Source organism: Dromaius novaehollandiae, chromosome 6 (assembly GCF_036370855.1).
Source record: "Dromaius novaehollandiae isolate bDroNov1 chromosome 6, bDroNov1.hap1, whole genome shotgun sequence".
In the NCBI taxonomy this organism is placed as follows: Eukaryota; Metazoa; Chordata; class Aves; order Casuariiformes; family Dromaiidae; genus Dromaius; species Dromaius novaehollandiae.
The window spans coordinates 42768676-42786378 of record NC_088103.1 but is presented as its reverse complement, the minus strand read 5'-3'; the positions used below and the strand labels follow the sequence as shown (position 1 = coordinate 42786378).

The 17703-nt window shown below is 57.7% G+C and overlaps 1 protein-coding gene across 3 annotated transcripts in view; it reads right to left on the bottom strand.

The window, feature by feature from the left end:
* The window catches only part of LOC135323563 (G protein-coupled receptor kinase 5-like), a 581063-nt gene that overhangs the window by 138508 nt on the left and 424852 nt on the right, over positions 1-17703 (bottom strand). The gene's annotated exons all lie outside the window — the stretch shown is intronic.

Genomic DNA, 17703 nt, shown 5'->3' with positions numbered 1-17703 from the left:
GAAATCGACACTCATCAAGGCCCGTCGGTAGGAAAAACGGTCAATGTCGATAGGCAGCGGTGCCTCCCAAGAGCCACCTCCACCCCAGAGCAAAAGCTAGGCACGCCTGCGCAGAACCAGCGGATTTCGGGCCTATCCACAGGGTTCGATATCGATATCGAAACCTGTCGATAGGTCTGGAATCGGACAGGCATCCAGACCGCTCAATATTGAGAGCGCTCGATGTCGATCCCCTTCGATGGCTACCACCAGCAAAAGCGGCCCCAGAGCAAAAGCCACAGATGCCTGGCGAGAGCCAGCGGTATCGACGGCTACCGGCACGGATCCATCTCCACAGTTTGCCACAACTATCAGCACCTAGTGCTGTGGATCCCTGCAAGGAGCTGTGGAAATCCACAGGCCTCGAGGCCTCTCGACAGCGAGACGCATCGATGCGCACCGAGACGGATCGATCGCTGTGCATGTCACGTCCCAGCGATCGGGAGCGAAATCGACACTCATCAAGGCCCGTCGGTAGCAAAAACGGTCAATGTCGGTAGGCAGCGGTGCCTCCCAAGAGCCACCTCCACCCCAGAGCAAAAGCTAGGCACGCCTGCGCAGAACCAGCGGATTTCGGGCCTATCGACAGGGTTCGATATCGATATCGATATCGAAACCTGTCGATAGGTCTGGAATCGGACAGGCATCCAGACCGCTCAATATTGAGAGCGCTCGATGTCGATCCCCTTCGATGGCTACCACCAGCAAAAGCGGCCCCACAGCAAAAGCCACAGACGCCTGGCGAGAGCCAGCGGTATCGACGGCTACCGGCACGGATCCATCTCCACAGTTTGCCACAACTATCAGCACCTAGTGCTGTGGGTCCCTGCAAGGACCTACGGAAATCCACAGGCCTCGAGGCCTCTCGACATCGAGACGCATCGATGCGCACCGAGACGGACCGATCGCTGTGCATGTCACGTCCCAGCCATCGGGAGCGAAATCGACACTCATCAAGGCCCGTCGGTAGGAAAAACGGTCAATGTCGGTAGGCAGCGGTGCCTCCCAAGAGCCACCTCCACCCCAGAGCAAAAGCTAGGCACGCCTGCGCAGAACCAGCAGATTTCGGGCCTATCCACAGGGTTCGATATCGATATCGAAACCTGTCGATAGGTCTGGAATCGGACAGGCATCCAGACCGCTCAATATTGAGAGCGCTCGATGTCGATCCCCTTCGATGGCTACCACCAGCAAAAGCGGCCCCAGAGCAAAAGCCACAGATGCCTGGCGAGAGCCAGCGGTATCGACGGCTACCGGCACGGATCCATCTCCACAGTTTGCCACAACTATCAGCACCTAGTGCTGTGGATCCCTGCAAGGAGCTGTGGAAATCCACAGGCCTCGAGGCCTCTCGACAGCGAGACGCATCGATGCGCACCGAGACGGATCGATCGCTGTGCATGTCACGTCCCAGCGATCGGGAGCAAAATCGACACTCATCAAGGCCCGTCGGTAGCAAAAACGGTCAATGTCGGTAGGCAGCGGTGCCTCCCAAGAGCCACCTCCACCCCAGAGCAAAAGCTAGGCACGCCTGCGCAGAACCAGCCCATTTCGGGCCTATCGACAGGGTTCGATATCGATATCGATATCGAAACCTGTCGATAGGTCTGGAATCGGACAGGCATCCAGACCGCTCAATATTGAGAGCGCTCGATGTCGATCCCCTTCGATGGCTACCACCAGCAAAAGCGGCCCCACAGCAAAAGCCACAGACGCCTGGCGAGAGCCAGCGGTATCGACGGCTACCGGCACGGATCCATCTCCACAGTTTGCCACAACTATCAGCACCTAGTGCTGTGGATCCCTGCAAGGAGCTACGGAAATCCACAGGCCTCGAGGCCTCTCAACATCGAGACGCATCGATGCACACCAACATGGATCGATCGCTGTGCATGTCACGTCCCAGCCATTGGGAGGGAAATCGACACTCGTCAAGGCCCGTCGGTAGGAAAAACGGTCAATGTCGATAGGCAGCGGTGCCTCCCAAGAGCCACCTCCACCCCAGACCAAAAGCTAGGCACGCCTGCGCAGAACCAGTGGATTTCGGGCCTATCGACAGGTTTCGATATCGATATCGATATCGAAACCTGTCGATAGGTCTGGAATCGGACAGGCATCCAGACCGCTCAATATTGAGAGCGCTCGATGTCGATCCCCTTCGATGGCTACCACCAGCAAAAGCGGCCCCACAGCAAAAGCCACAGACGCCTGGCGAGAGCCAGCGGTATCGACGGCTACCGGCACGGATCCATCTCCACAGTTTGCCACAACTATCAGCACCTAGTGCTGTGGATCCCTGCAAGGAGCTGCGGAAATCCACAGGCCTCGAGGCCTCTCGACAGCGAGACGCATCGATGCGCACCGAGACGGATCGATCGCTGTGCATGTCACGTCCCAGCGATCGGGAGCGAAATCGACACTCATCAAGGCCCGTCGGTAGCAAAAACGGTCAATGTCGGTAGGCAGCGGTGCCTCCCAAGAGCCACCTCCACCCCAGAGCAAAAGCTAGGCACGCCTGCGCACAACCAGCGGATTTTGGGCCTATCGACAGGGTTCGATATCGATATCGATATCGAAACCTGTCGATAGGTCTGGAATCGGACAGGCATCCAGACCGCTCAATATTGAGAGCGCTCGATGTCGATCCCCTTCGATGGCTACCACCAGCAAAAGCGGCCCCACAGCAAAAGCCACAGACGCCTGGCGAGAGCCAGCGGTATCGACGGCTACCGGCACGGATCCATCTCCACAGTTTGCCACAACTATCAGCACCTAGTGCTGTGGATCCCTGCAAGGACCTACGGAAATCCACAGGCCTCGAGGCCTCTCGACAGCGAGACGCATCGATGCGCACCGAGACGGATCGATCGCTGTGCATGTCACGTCCCAGCGATCGGGAGCGAAATCGACACTCATTAAGGCCCGTCGGTAGGAAAAACGGTCAATGTCGGTAGGCAGCGGTGCCTCCCAAGAGCCACCTCCACCCCAGAGCAAAAGCTAGGCACGCCTGCGCAGAACCAGCAGATTTCGGGCCTATCCACAGGGTTCGATATCGATATCGATATCGAAACCTGTCGATAGGTCTGGAATCGGACAGGCATCCAGACCGCTCAATATTGAGAGCGCTCGATGTCGATCCCCTTCGATGGCTACCACCAGCAAAAGCGGCCCCACAGCAAAAGCCACAGACGCCTGGCGAGAGCCAGCGGTATCGACGGCTACCGGCACGGATCCATCTCCACAGTTTGCCACAACTATCAGCACCTAGTGCTGTGGATCCCTGCAAGGAGCTGCGGAAATCCACAGGCCTTGAGGCCTCTCGACATCGAGACACATCGATGCGCACCGAGACGGATCAATCGCTGTGCATGTCACGTCCCAGCGATCGGGAGCAAAATCGACACCCATCAAGGCCCGTCGGTAGGAAAAACGGTCAATGTCGATAGGCAGCGGCGCCTCCCAAGAGCCACCTCCACCCCAGAGCAAAAGCTAGGCACGCCTGCGCAGAACCAGCGGATTTCGGGCCTATCGACAGGGTTCGATATCGATATCGATATCGAAACCTGTCGATAGGTCTGGAATCGGACAGGCATCCAGACCGCTCAATATTGAGAGCGCTCGATGTCGATCCCCTTCGATGGCTACCACCAGCAAAAGCGGCCCCACAGCAAAAGCCACAGACGCCTGGCGAGAGCCAGCGGTATCGACGGCTACCGGCACGGATCCATCTCCACAGTTTGCCACAACTATCAGCACCTAGTGCTGTGGATCCCTGCAAGGACCTACGGAAATCCACAGGCCTCGAGGCCTCTCGACATCGAGAGGCATCGATGTGCACCGAGACGGATCGCTTGCTGTGCATGTCACGTCCCAGCGATCGGGAGCGAAATCGACACTCATCAAGGCCCGTCGGTAGCAAAAACGGTCAATGTCGGTAGGCAGCGGTGCCTCCCAAGAGCCACCTCCACCCCAGAGCAAAAGCTAGGCACGCCTGCGCAGAACCAGCGGATTTCGGGCCTATCCACAGGGTTCGATATCGATATCGATATCGAAACCTGTCGATAGGTCTGGAATCGGACAGGCATCCAGACCGCTCAATATTGAGAGCGCTCGATGTCGATCCCCTTCGATGGCTACCACCAGCAAAAGCGGCCCCACAGCAAAAGCCACAGACGCCTGGCGAGAGCCAGCGGTATCGACGGCTACCGGCACGGATCCATCTCCACAGTTTGCCACAACTATCAGCACCTAGTGCTGTGGATCCCTGCAAGGACCTACGGAAATCCACAGGCCTCGAGGCCTCTCAACATCGAGACGCATCGATGCGCACCGAGACGGATCGATCGCTGTGCATGTCACGTCCCAGCGATCAGGAACAAAATCGACACTCATCAAGGCCCGTCGGTAGGAAAAACGGTCAATGTCGATAGGCAGCGGCGCCTCCCAAGAGCCACCTCCACTCCAGAGCAAAAGCTAGGCACGCCTGCACACAACCAGCGGATTTCGGGCCTATCGACAGGGTTCGATATCGATATCGATATCGAAACCTGTCGATAGCTCTGGAATCGGACAGGCATCCAGACCGCTCAATATTGAGAGCGCTCGATGTCGATCCCCTTCGATGGCTACCACCAGCAAAAGCGGCCCCAGAGCAAAAGCCACAGACGCCTGGCGAGAGCCAGCGGTATCGACGGCTACCGGCACGGATCCATCTCCACAGTTTGCCACAACTATCAGCACCTAGTGCTGTGGATCCCTGCAAGGAGCTACGGAAATCCACAGGCCTCGAGGCCTCTCGACATCGAGACGCATTGATGCGCACCGAGAGGGATCGATCGCTGTGCATGTCACGTCCCAGCGATCGGGAGTGAAATCGACACTCATCAAGGCCCGTCGGTAGGAAAAACGGTCAATGTCGATAGGCAGCGGCGCCTCCCAAGAGCCACCTCCACTCCAGACCAAAAGCTAGGCACGCCTGCGCACAACCAGCGGATTTCGGGCCTATCGACAGGGTTCAATATCGATATCGATATCGAACCCTGTCGATAGGTCTGGAATCGGACAGGCATCCAGACCGCTCAATATTGAGAGCGCTCGATGTCGATCCCCTTCGATGGCTACCACCAGCAAAAGCGGCCCCAGAGAAAAAGCCACAGACGCCTGGCGAGAGCCAGCGCTATCAACGGCTACCGGCACGGATCCATCTCCACAGTTTGCCACAACTATCAGCACCTAGTGCTGTGGATCCCTGCAAGGACCTACGGAAATCCACAGGCCTCGAGGCCTCTCGACATCGAGACGCATCGATGCGCACCGAGAGGGATCGATTGCTGTGCATGTCACGTCCCAGCGATCGGGAGCGAAATCGACACTCATCAAGGCCCGTCGGTAGGAAAAACTGTCAATGTCGATAGGCAGCGGCGCCTCCCAAGAGCCACCTACACTCCAGAGCAAAAGCTAGGCACGCCTGCGCAGAACCAGCGGATTTCGGGCCTATCCACAGGGTTCAATATCGATATCGATATCGAAACCTGTCGATAGGTCTGGAATCGGACAGGCATCCAGACCGCTCAATATTGAGAGCGCTCGATGTCGATCCCCTTCGATGGCTACCACCAGCAAAAGCGGCCCCACAGCAAAAGCCACAGACGCCTGGCGAGAGCCAGCGGTATCGACGGCTACCGGCACGGATCCATCTCCACAGTTTGCCACAACCATCAGCACCTAGTGCTGTGGATCCCTGCAAGGAGCTACGGAAATCCACAGGCCTCGAGGCCTCTCAACATCGAGACGCATCGATGCACACCAACATGGATCGATCGCTGTGCATGTCACGTCCCAGCGATCAGGAACGAAATCGACACTCGTCAAGGCCCGTCGGTAGGAAAAACGGTCAATGTCGATAGGCAGCGGTGCCTCCCAAGAGCCACCTCCACCCCAGAGCAAAAGCTAGGCACGCCTGCGCAGAACCAGCGGATTTTGGGCCTATCGACAGGGTTCGATATCGATATCGATATCGAAACCTGTCGATAGGTCTGGAATCGGACAGGCATCCAGACCACTCAATATTGAGAGCGCTCGATGTCGATCCCCTTTGATGGCTACCACCAGCAAAAGCGGCCCCAGAGAAAAAGCCACAGACGCCTGGCGAGAGCCAGCGGTATCGACGGCTACCGGCACGGATCCATCTCCACAGTTTGCCACAACTATCAGCACCTAGTGCTGTGGATCCCTGCAAGGACCTACGGAAATCCACAGGCCTCGAGGCCTCTCGACATCGAGACGCATTGATGCGCACCGAGAGGGATCGATCGCTGTGCATGTCACGTCCCAGCGATCGGGAGCGAAATCGACACTCATCAAGGCCCGTCGGTAGGAAAAACGGTCAATGTCGATAGGCAGCGGCGCCTCCCAAGAGCCACCTACACTCCAGACCAAAAGCTAGGCACGCCTGCACACAACCAGCGGATTTCGGGCCTATCGACAGGGTTCGATATCGATATCGAAACCTGTCGATAGGTCTGGAATCGGACAGGCATCCAGACCGCTCAATATTGAGAGCGCTCGATGTCGATCCCCTTCGATGGCTACCACCAGCAAAAGCGGCCCCACAGCAAAAGCCACAGACGCCTGGCGAGAGCCAGCGGTATCGACGGCTACCGGCACGGATCCATCTCCACAGTTTGCCACAACTATCAGCACCTAGTGCTGTGGATCCCTGCAAGGAGCTACGGAAATCCACAGGCCTCGAGGCCTCTCGACATCGAGACGCATTGATGCGCACCGAGACGGATCGATCGCTGTGCATGTCACGTCCCAGCGATCGGGAGCGAAATCGACACTCATCAAGGCCCGTCGGTAGGAAAAACGGTCAATGTCGATAGGCAGCGGCGCCTCCCAAGAGCCACCTCCACTCCAGACCAAAAGCTAGGCACGCCTGCGCAGAACCAGCGGATTTCGGGCCTATCGACAGGGTTCGATATCGATATCGATATCGAACCCTGTCGATAGGTCTGGAATCGGACAGGCATCCAGACCGCTCAATATTGAGAGCGCTCGATGTCGATCCCCTTCGATGGCTACCACCAGCAAAAGCGGCCCCACAGCAAAAGCCACAGACGCCTGGCGAGAGCCAGCCGTATCGACGGCTACCGGCACGGATCCATCTCCACAGTTTGCCACAACTATCAGCACCTAGTGCTGTGGATCCCTGCAAGGAGCTGCGGAAATCCACAGGCCTCGAGGCCTCTCGACATCGAGACGCATTGATGCGCACCGAGAGGGATCGATCGCTGTGCATGTCACGTCCCAGCGATCGGGAGCGAAATCGACACTCATCAAGGCCCGTCGGTAGGAAAAACGGTCAATGTCGATAGGCAGCGGCGCCTCCCAAGAGCCACCTCCACCCCAGAGCAAAAGCTAGGCACGCCTCTGCAGAACCAGCGGATTTTGGGCCTATCGACAGGGTTCGATATCGATATCAATATCGAAACCTGTCGATAGGTCTGGAATCGGACAGGCATCCAGACCACTCAATATTGAGAGCGCTCGATGTCGATCCCCTTCGATGGCTACCACCAGCAAAAGCGGCCCCACAGCAAAAGCCACAGACGCCTGGCGAGAGCCAGCGGTATCGACGGCTACCGGCACGGATCCATCTCCACAGTTTGCCACAACTATCAGCACCTAGTGCTGTGGGTCCCTGCAAGGAGCTACGGAAATCCACAGGCCTCGAGGCCTCTCGACATCGAGACGCATTGATGCGCACCGAGAGGGATCGATTGCTGTGCATGTCACGTCCCAGCCATTGGGAGGGAAATCGACACTCATCAAGGCCCGTCGGTAGGAAAAACGGTCAATGTCGGTAGGCAGCGGCGCCTCCCAAGAGCCACCTCCACCCCAGAGCAAAAGCTAGGCACGCCTGCGCAGAACCAGCGGATTTTGGGCCTATCGACAGGGTTCGATATCGATATCGATATCGAAACCTGTCGATAGGTCTGGAATCGGACAGGCATCCAGACCACTCAATATTGAGAGCGCTCGATGTCGATCCCCTTCGATGGCTACCACCAGCAAAAGCGGCCCCAGAGCAAAAGCCACAGACGCCTGGCGAGAGCCAGCGGTATCGACGGCTACCGGCACGGATCCATCTCCACAGTTTGCCACAACTATCAGCACCTAGTGCTGTGGATCCCTGCAAGGAGCTACGGAAATCCACAGGCCTCGAGGCCTCTCGACATCGAGAGGCATCGATGCGCACCGAGACGGATCGATCGCTGTGCATGTCACGTCCCAGCGATCGGGAGCGAAATCGACACTCATCAAGGCCCGTCGGTAGCAAAAACGGTCAATGTCGATAGGCAGCGGTGCCTCCCAAGAGCCACCTCCACCCCAGAGCAAAAGCTAGGCACGCCTGCGCAGAACCAGCGGATTTCGGGCCTATCGACAGGGTTCGATATCGATATCGAAACCTGTCGATAGGTCTGGAATCGGACAGGCATCCAGACCGCTCAATATTGAGAGCGCTCGATGTCGATCCCCTTCGATGGCTACCACCAGCAAAAGCGGCCCCACAGCAAAAGCCACAGACGCCTGGCGAGAGCCAGCGGTATCGACGGCTAACGGCACGGATCCATCTCCACAGTTTGCCACAACTATCAGCACCTAGTGCTGTGGATCCCTGCAAGGAGCTACGGAAATCCACAGGCCTCGAGGCCTCTCGACATCGAGACGCATTGATGCGCACCGAGAGGGATCGATCGCTGTGCATGTCACGTCCCAGCCATTGGGAGGGAAATCGACACTCATAAAGGCCCGTTGGTAGGAAAAACGGTCAATGTCGATAGGCAGCGGCGCCTCCCAAGAGCCACCTCCACCCCAGAGCAAAAGCTAGGCACGCCTGCGCAGAACCAGCGGATTTCGGGCCTATCGACAGGGTTCGATATCGATATCGAAACCTGTCGATAGGTCTGGAATCGGACAGGCATCCAGACCGCTCAATATTGAGAGCGCTCGATGTCGATCCCCTTCGATGGCTACCACCAGCAAAAGCGGCCCCACAGCAAAAGCCACAGACGCCTGGCGAGAGCCAGCGGTATCGACGGCTACCGGCACGGATCCATCTCCACAGTTTGCCACAACTATCAGCACCTAGTGCTGTGGATCCCTGCAAGGAGCTGCGGAAATCCACAGGCCTCGAGGCCTCTCGACATCGAGACGCATTGATGCGCACCGAGACGGATCGATCGCTGTGCATGTCACGTCCCAGCGATCGGGAGCGAAATCGACACTCATCAAGGCCCGTCGGTAGCAAAAACGGTCAATGTCGGTAGGCAGCGGTGCCTCCCAAGAGCCACCTCCACCCCAGAGCAAAAGCTAGGCACGCCTGCGCAGAACCAGCGGATTTCGGGCCTATCGACAGGGTTCGATATCGATATCGAAACCTGTCGATAGGTCTGGAATCGGACAGGCATCCAGACCGCTCAATATTGAGAGCGCTCGATGTCGATCCCCTTCGATGGCTACCACCAGCAAAAGTGGCCCCACAGCAAAAGCCACAGACGCCTGGCGAGAGCCAGTGGTATCGACGGCTACCGGCACGGATCCATCTCCACAGTTTGCCACAACTATCAGCACCTAGTGCTGTGGATCCCTGCAAGGACCTACGGAAATCCACAGGCCTCGAGGCCTCTCGACATCGAGACGCATCGATGCACACCGAGACGGATCGATCGCTGTGCATGTCACGTCCCAGCGATCGGGAACGAAATCGACACTCGTCAAGGCCCGTCGGTAGGAAAAACGGTCAATGTCGATAGGCAGCGGCGCCTCCCAAGAGCCACCTCCACCCCAGAGGAAAAGCTAGGCACGCCTGCGCAGAACCAGCGGATTTTGGGCCTATCCACAGGGTTCGATATCGATATCGATATCGAAACCTGTCGATAGGTCTGGAATCGGACAGGCATCCAGACCGCTCAATATTGAGAGCGCTCGATGTCGATCCCCTTCGATGGCTACCACCAGCAAAAGCGGCCCCAGAGCAAAAGCCACAGACGCCTGGCGAGAGCCAGCGGTATCGACGGCTACCGGCACGGATCCATCTCCACAGTTTGCCACAACTATCAGCACCTAGTGCTGTGGATCCCTGCAAGGACCTACGGAAATCCACAGGCCTCGAGGCCTCTCGACATCGAGACGCATCGATGCGCACCGAGACGGATTGATCGCTGTGCATGTCACGTCCCAGCGATCGGGAACGAAATCGACACTCATCAAGGCCCGTCGGTAGGAAAAACGGTCAATGTCGATAGGCAGCGGTGCCTCCCAAGAGCCACCTCCACCCCAGAGCAAAAGCTAGGCACGCCTGCGCAGAACCAGCGGATTTCGGGCCTATCGACAGGGTTCGATATCGATATCGATATCGAAACCTGTCGATAGGTCTGGAATCGGACAGGCATCCAGACCGCTCAATATTGAGAGCGCTCGATGTCGATCCCCTTCGATGGCTACCACCAGCAAAAGCGGCCCCACAGCAAAAGCCACAGACGCCTGGCGAGAGCCAGCGGTATCGACGGCTACCGGCACGGATCCATCTCCACAGTTTGCCACAACTATCAGCACCTAGTGCTGTGGATCCCTGCAAGGACCTACGGAAATCCACAGGCCTCGAGGCCTCTCGACATCGAGACGCATCGATGCGCACCGAGACGGACCGATCGCTGTGCATGTCACGTCCCAGCCATCGGGAGCAAAATCGACACTCATCAAGGCCCGTCGGTAGGAAAAACGGTCAATGTCGGTAGGCAGCGGTGCCTCCCAAGAGCCACCTCCACCCCAGAGCAAAAGCTAGGCACGCCTGCGCAGAACCAGCAGATTTCGGGCCTATCCACAGGGTTCGATATCGATATCGAAACCTGTCGATAGGTCTGGAATCGGACAGGCATCCAGACCGCTCAATATTGAGAGCGCTCGATGTCGATCCCCTTCGATGGCTACCACCAGCAAAAGCGGCCCCAGAGAAAAAGCCACAGATGCCTGGCGAGAGCCAGCGGTATCGACGGCTACCGGCACGGATCCATCTCCACAGTTTGCCACAACTATCAGCACCTAGTGCTGTGGATCCCTGCAAGGAGCTGCGGAAATCCACAGGCCTCGAGGCCTCTCGACATCGAGACGCATTGATGCGCACCGAGAGGGATCGATCGCTGTGCATGTCACGTCCCAGCGATCGGGAGCGAAATCGACACTCATCAAGGCCCGTCGGTAGGAAAAACGGTCAATGTCGATAGGCAGCGGCGCCTCCCAAGAGCCACCTCCACCCCAGAGCAAAAGCTAGGCACGCCTCTGCAGAACCAGCGGATTTTGGGCCTATCGACAGGGTTCGATATCGATATCAATATCGAAACCTGTCGATAGGTCTGGAATCGGACAGGCATCCAGACCACTCAATATTGAGAGCGCTCGATGTCAATCCCCTTCGATGGCTACCACCAGCAAAAGCGGCCCCACAGCAAAAGCCACAGACGCCTGGCGAGAGCCAGCGGTATCGACGGCTACCGGCACGGATCCATCTCCACAGTTTGCCACAACTATCAGCACCTAGTGCTGTGGATCCCTGCAAGGAGCTACGGAAATCCACAGGGCTCGAGGCCTCTCGACATCGAGACGCATTGATGCGCACCGAGAGGGATCGATTGCTGTGCATGTCACGTCCCAGCCATTGGGAGGGAAATCGACACTCATCAAGGCCCGTCGGTAGGAAAAACGGTCAATGTCGGTAGGCAGCGGCGCCTCCCAAGAGCCACCTCCACCCCAGAGCAAAAGCTAGGCACGCCTGCGCAGAACCAGCGGATTTTGGGCCTATCGACAGGGTTCGATATCGATATCGATATCGAAACCTGTCGATAGGTCTGGAATCGGACAGGCATCCAGACCACTCAATATTGAGAGCGCTCGATGTCGATCCCCTTCGATGGCTACCACCAGCAAAAGCGGCCCCACAGCAAAAGCCACAGACGCCTGGCGAGAGCCAGCGGTATCGACGGCTACCGGCACGGATCCATCTCCACAGTTTGCCACAACTATCAGCACCTAGTGCTGTGGATCCCTGCAAGGAGCTACGGAAATCCACAGGCCTCGAGGCCTCTCGACATCGAGAGGCATCGATGCGCACCGAGACGGATCGATCGCTGTGCATGTCACGTCCCAGCGATCGGGAGCGAAATCGACACTCATCAAGGCCCGTCGGTAGGAAAAACGGTCAATGTCGATAGGCAGCGGTGCCTCCCAAGAGCCACCTCCACCCCAGAGCAAAAGCTAGGCACGCCTGCGCAGAACCAGCGGATTTCGGGCCTATCGACAGGGTTCGATATCGATATCGAAACCTGTCGATAGGTCTGGAATCGGACAGGCATCCAGACCGCTCAATATTGAGAGCGCTCGATGTCGATCCCCTTCGATGGCTACCACCAGCAAAAGCGGCCCCACAGCAAAAGCCACAGACGCCTGGCGAGAGCCAGCGGTATCGACGGCTAACGGCACGGATCCATCTCCACAGTTTGCCACAACTATCAGCACCTAGTGCTGTGGATCCCTGCAAGGAGCTACGGAAATCCACAGGCCTCGAGGCCTCTCGACATCGAGACGCATTGATGCGCACCGAGAGGGATCGATCGCTGTGCATGTCACGTCCCAGCCATTGGGAGGGAAATCGACACTCATCAAGGCCCGTTGGTAGGAAAAACGGTCAATGTCGATAGGCAGCGGCGCCTCCCAAGAGCCACCTCCACCCCAGAGCAAAAGCTAGGCACGCCTGCGCAGAACCAGCGGATTTCGGGCCTATCGACAGGGTTCGATATCGATATCGAAACCTGTCGATAGGTCTGGAATCGGACAGGCATCCAGACCGCTCAATATTGAGAGCGCTCGATGTCGATCCCCTTCGATGGCTACCACCAGCAAAAGCGGCCCCACAGCAAAAGCCACAGACGCCTGGCGAGAGCCAGCGGTATCGACGGCTACCGGCACGGATCCATCTCCACAGTTTGCCACAACTATCAGCACCTAGTGCTGTGGATCCCTGCAAGGAGCTGCGGAAATCCACAGGCCTCGAGGCCTCTCGACATCGAGACGCATTGATGCGCACCGAGACGGATCGATCGCTGTGCATGTCACGTCCCAGCGATCGGGAGCGAAATCGACACTCATCAAGGCCCGTCGGTAGCAAAAACGGTCAATGTCGGTAGGCAGCGGTGCCTCCCAAGAGCCACCTCCACCCCAGAGCAAAAGCTAGGCACGCCTGCGCAGAACCAGCGGATTTCGGGCCTATCGACAGGGTTCGATATCGATATCGAAACCTGTCGATAGGTCTGGAATCGGACAGGCATCCAGACCGCTCAATATTGAGAGCGCTCGATGTCGATCCCCTTCGATGGCTACCACCAGCAAAAGTGGCCCCACAGCAAAAGCCACAGACGCCTGGCGAGAGCCAGTGGTATCGACGGCTACCGGCACGGATCCATCTCCACAGTTTGCCACAACTATCAGCACCTAGTGCTGTGGATCCCTGCAAGGACCTACGGAAATCCACAGGCCTCGAGGCCTCTCGACATCGAGACGCATCGATGCACACCGAGACGGATCGATCGCTGTGCATGTCACGTCCCAGCGATCGGGAACGAAATCGACACTCGTCAAGGCCCGTCGGTAGGAAAAACGGTCAATGTCGATAGGCAGCGGCGCCTCCCAAGAGCCACCTCCACCCCAGAGGAAAAGCTAGGCACGCCTGCGCAGAACCAGCGGATTTTGGGCCTATCCACAGGGTTCGATATCGATATCGATATCGAAACCTGTCGATAGGTCTGGAATCGGACAGGCATCCAGACCGCTCAATATTGAGAGCGCTCGATGTCGATCCCCTTCGATGGCTACCACCAGCAAAAGCGGCCCCAGAGCAAAAGCCACAGACGCCTGGCGAGAGCCAGCGGTATCGACGGCTACCGGCACGGATCCATCTCCACAGTTTGCCACAACTATCAGCACCTAGTGCTGTGGATCCCTGCAAGGACCTACGGAAATCCACAGGCCTCAAGGCCTCTCGACATCGAGACGCATCGATGCGCACCGAGACGGATTGATCGCTGTGCATGTCACGTCCCAGCGATCGGGAACGAAATCGACACTCATCAAGGCCCGTCGGTAGGAAAAACGGTCAATGTCGATAGGCAGCGGTGCCTCCCAAGAGCCACCTCCACCCCAGAGCAAAAGCTAGGCACGCCTGCGCAGAACCAGCGGATTTCGGGCCTATCGACAGGGTTCGATATCGATATCGATATCGAAACCTGTCGATAGGTCTGGAATCGGACAGGCATCCAGACCGCTCAATATTGAGAGCGCTCGATGTCGATCCCCTTCGATGGCTACCACCAGCAAAAGTGGCCCCAGAGAAAAAGCCACAGACGCCTGGCGAGAGCCAGCGGTATCGACGGCTACCGGCACGGATCCATCTCCACAGTTTGCCACAACTATCAGCACCTAGTGCTGTGGATCCCTGCAAGGACCTACGGAAATCCACAGGCCTCGAGGCCTCTCGACATCGAGACGCATCGATGCGCACCGAGACGGACCGATCGCTGTGCATGTCACGTCCCAGCCATCGGGAGCAAAATCGACACTCATCAAGGCCCGTCGGTAGGAAAAACGGTCAATGTCGGTAGGCAGCGGTGCCTCCCAAGAGCCACCTCCACCCCAGAGCAAAAGCTAGGCACGCCTGCGCAGAACCAGCAGATTTCGGGCCTATCCACAGGGTTCGATATCGATATCGAAACCTGTCGATAGGTCTGGAATCGGACAGGCATCCAGACCGCTCAATATTGAGAGCGCTCGATGTCGATCCCCTTCGATGGCTACCACCAGCAAAAGCGGCCCCAGAGCAAAAGCCACAGATGCCTGGCGAGAGCCAGCGGTATCGACGGCTACCGGCACGGATCCATCTCCACAGTTTGCCACAACTATCAGCACCTAGTGCTGTGGATCCCTGCAAGGAGCTGTGGAAATCCACAGGCCTCGAGGCCTCTCGACAGCGAGACGCATCGATGCGCACCGAGACGGATCGATCGCTGTGCATGTCACGTCCCAGCGATCGGGAGCGAAATCGACACTCATCAAGGCCCGTCGGTAGCAAAAACGGTCAATGTTGGTAGGCAGCGGTGCCTCCCAAGAGCCACCTCCACCCCAGAGCAAAAGCTAGGCACGCCTGCGCACAACCAGCGGATTTTGGGCCTATCGACAGGGTTCGATATCGATATCGATATCGAAACCTGTCGATAGGTCTGGAATCGGACAGGCATCCAGACCGCTCAATATTGAGAGCGCTCGATGTCGATCCCCTTCGATGGCTACCACCAGCAAAAGCGGCCCCAGAGAAAAAGCCACAGACGCCTGGCGAGAGCCAGCGGTATCGACGGCTACCGGCACGGATCCATCTCCACAGTTTGCCACAACTATCAGCACCTAGTGCTGTGGATCCCTGCAAGGACCTACGGAAATCCACAGGCCTCGAGGCCTCTCGACATCGAGACGCATCGATGCGCACCGAGACGGACCGATCGCTGTGCATGTCACGTCCCAGCCATCGGGAGCGAAATCGACACTCATCAAGGCCCGTCGGTAGGAAAAACGGTCAATGTCGGTAGGCAGCGGTGCCTCCCAAGAGCCACCTCCACCCCAGAGCAAAAGCTAGGCACGCCTGCGCAGAACCAGCAGATTTCGGGCCTATCCACAGGGTTCGATATCGATATCGAAACCTGTCGATAGGTCTGGAATCGGACAGGCATCCAGACCGCTCAATATTGAGAGCGCTCGATGTCGATCCCCTTCGATGGCTACCACCAGCAAAAGCGGCCCCAGAGCAAAAGCCACAGATGCCTGGCGAGAGCCAGCGGTATCGACGGCTACCGGCACGGATCCATCTCCACAGTTTGCCACAACTATCAGCACCTAGTGCTGTGGATCCCTGCAAGGAGCTGTGGAAATCCACAGGCCTCGAGGCCTCTCGACAGCGAGACGCATCGATGCGCACCGAGACGGATCGATCGCTGTGCATGTCACGTCCCAGCGATCGGGAGCGAAATCGACACTCATCAAGGCCCGTCGGTAGCAAAAACGGTCAATGTCGGTAGGCAGCGGTGCCTCCCAAGAGCCACCTCCACCCCAGAGCAAAAGCTAGGCACGCCTGCGCACAAGCAGCGGATTTTGGGCCTATCGACAGGGTTCGATATCGATATCGATATCGAAACCTGTCGATAGGTCTGGAATCGGACAGGCATCCAGACCGCTCAATATTGAGAGCGCTCGATGTCGATCCCCTTCGATGGCTACCACCAGCAAAAGCGGCCCCAGAGAAAAAGCCACAGACGCCTGGCGAGAGCCAGCGGTATCGACGGCTACCGGCACGGATCCATCTCCACAGTTTGCCACAACTATCAGCACCTAGTGCTGTGGATCCCTGCAAGGACCTACGGAAATCCACAGGCCTCGAGGCCTCTCGACATCGAGACGCATCGATGCGCACCGAGACGGATCGATCGCTGTGCATGTCACGTCCCAGCCATCGGGAGCGAAATCGACACTCATCAAGGCCCGTCGGTAGGAAAAACGGTCAATGTCGGTAGGCAGCGGTGCCTCCCAAGAGCCACCTCCACCCCAGAGCAAAAGCTAGGCACGCCTGCGCAGAACCAGCAGATTTCGGGCCTATCCACAGGGTTCGATATCGATATCGAAACCTGTCGATAGGTCTGGAATCGGACAGGCATCCAGACCGCTCAATATTGAGAGCGCTCGATGTCGATCCCCTTCGATGGCTACCACCAGCAAAAGCGGCCCCAGAGCAAAAGCCACAGATGCCTGGCGAGAGCCAGCGGTATCGACGGCTACCGGCACGGATCCATCTCCACAGTTTGCCACAACTATCAGCACCTAGTGCTGTGGATCCCTGCAAGGAGCTGCGGAAATCCACAGGCCTCGAGGCCTCTCGACATCGAGAGGCATCGATGCGCACCGAGATGGATCGATTGCTGTGCATGTCACGTCCCAGCGATCGGGAGCGAAATCGACACTCATCAAGGCCCGTCGGTAGGAAAAACGGTCAATGTCGGTAGGCAGCGGTGCCTCCCAAGAGCCACCTCCACCCCAGAGCAAAAGCTAGGCACGCCTGCGCAGAACCAGCCCATTTCGGGCCTATCGACAGGGTTCGATATCGATATCGAAACCTGTCGATAGGTCTGGAATCGGACAGGCATCCAGACCGCTCAATATTGAGAGCGCTCGATGTCGATCCCCTTCGATGGCTACCACCAGCAAAAGCGGCCCCACAGCAAAAGCCACAGACGCCTGGCGAGAGCCAGCGGTATCGACGGCTACCGGCACGGATCCATCTCCACAGTTTGCCACAACTATCAGCACCTAGTGCTGTGGATCCCTGCAAGGACCTACGGAAATCCACAGGCCTCGAGGCCTCTCAACATCGAGACGCATCGATGCACACCAACATGGATCGATCGCTGTGCATGTCACGTCCCAGCGATCGGGAGGGAAATCGACACTCGTCAAGGCCCGTCGGTAGGAAAAACGGTCAATGTCGATAGGCAGCGGTGCCTCCCAAGAGCC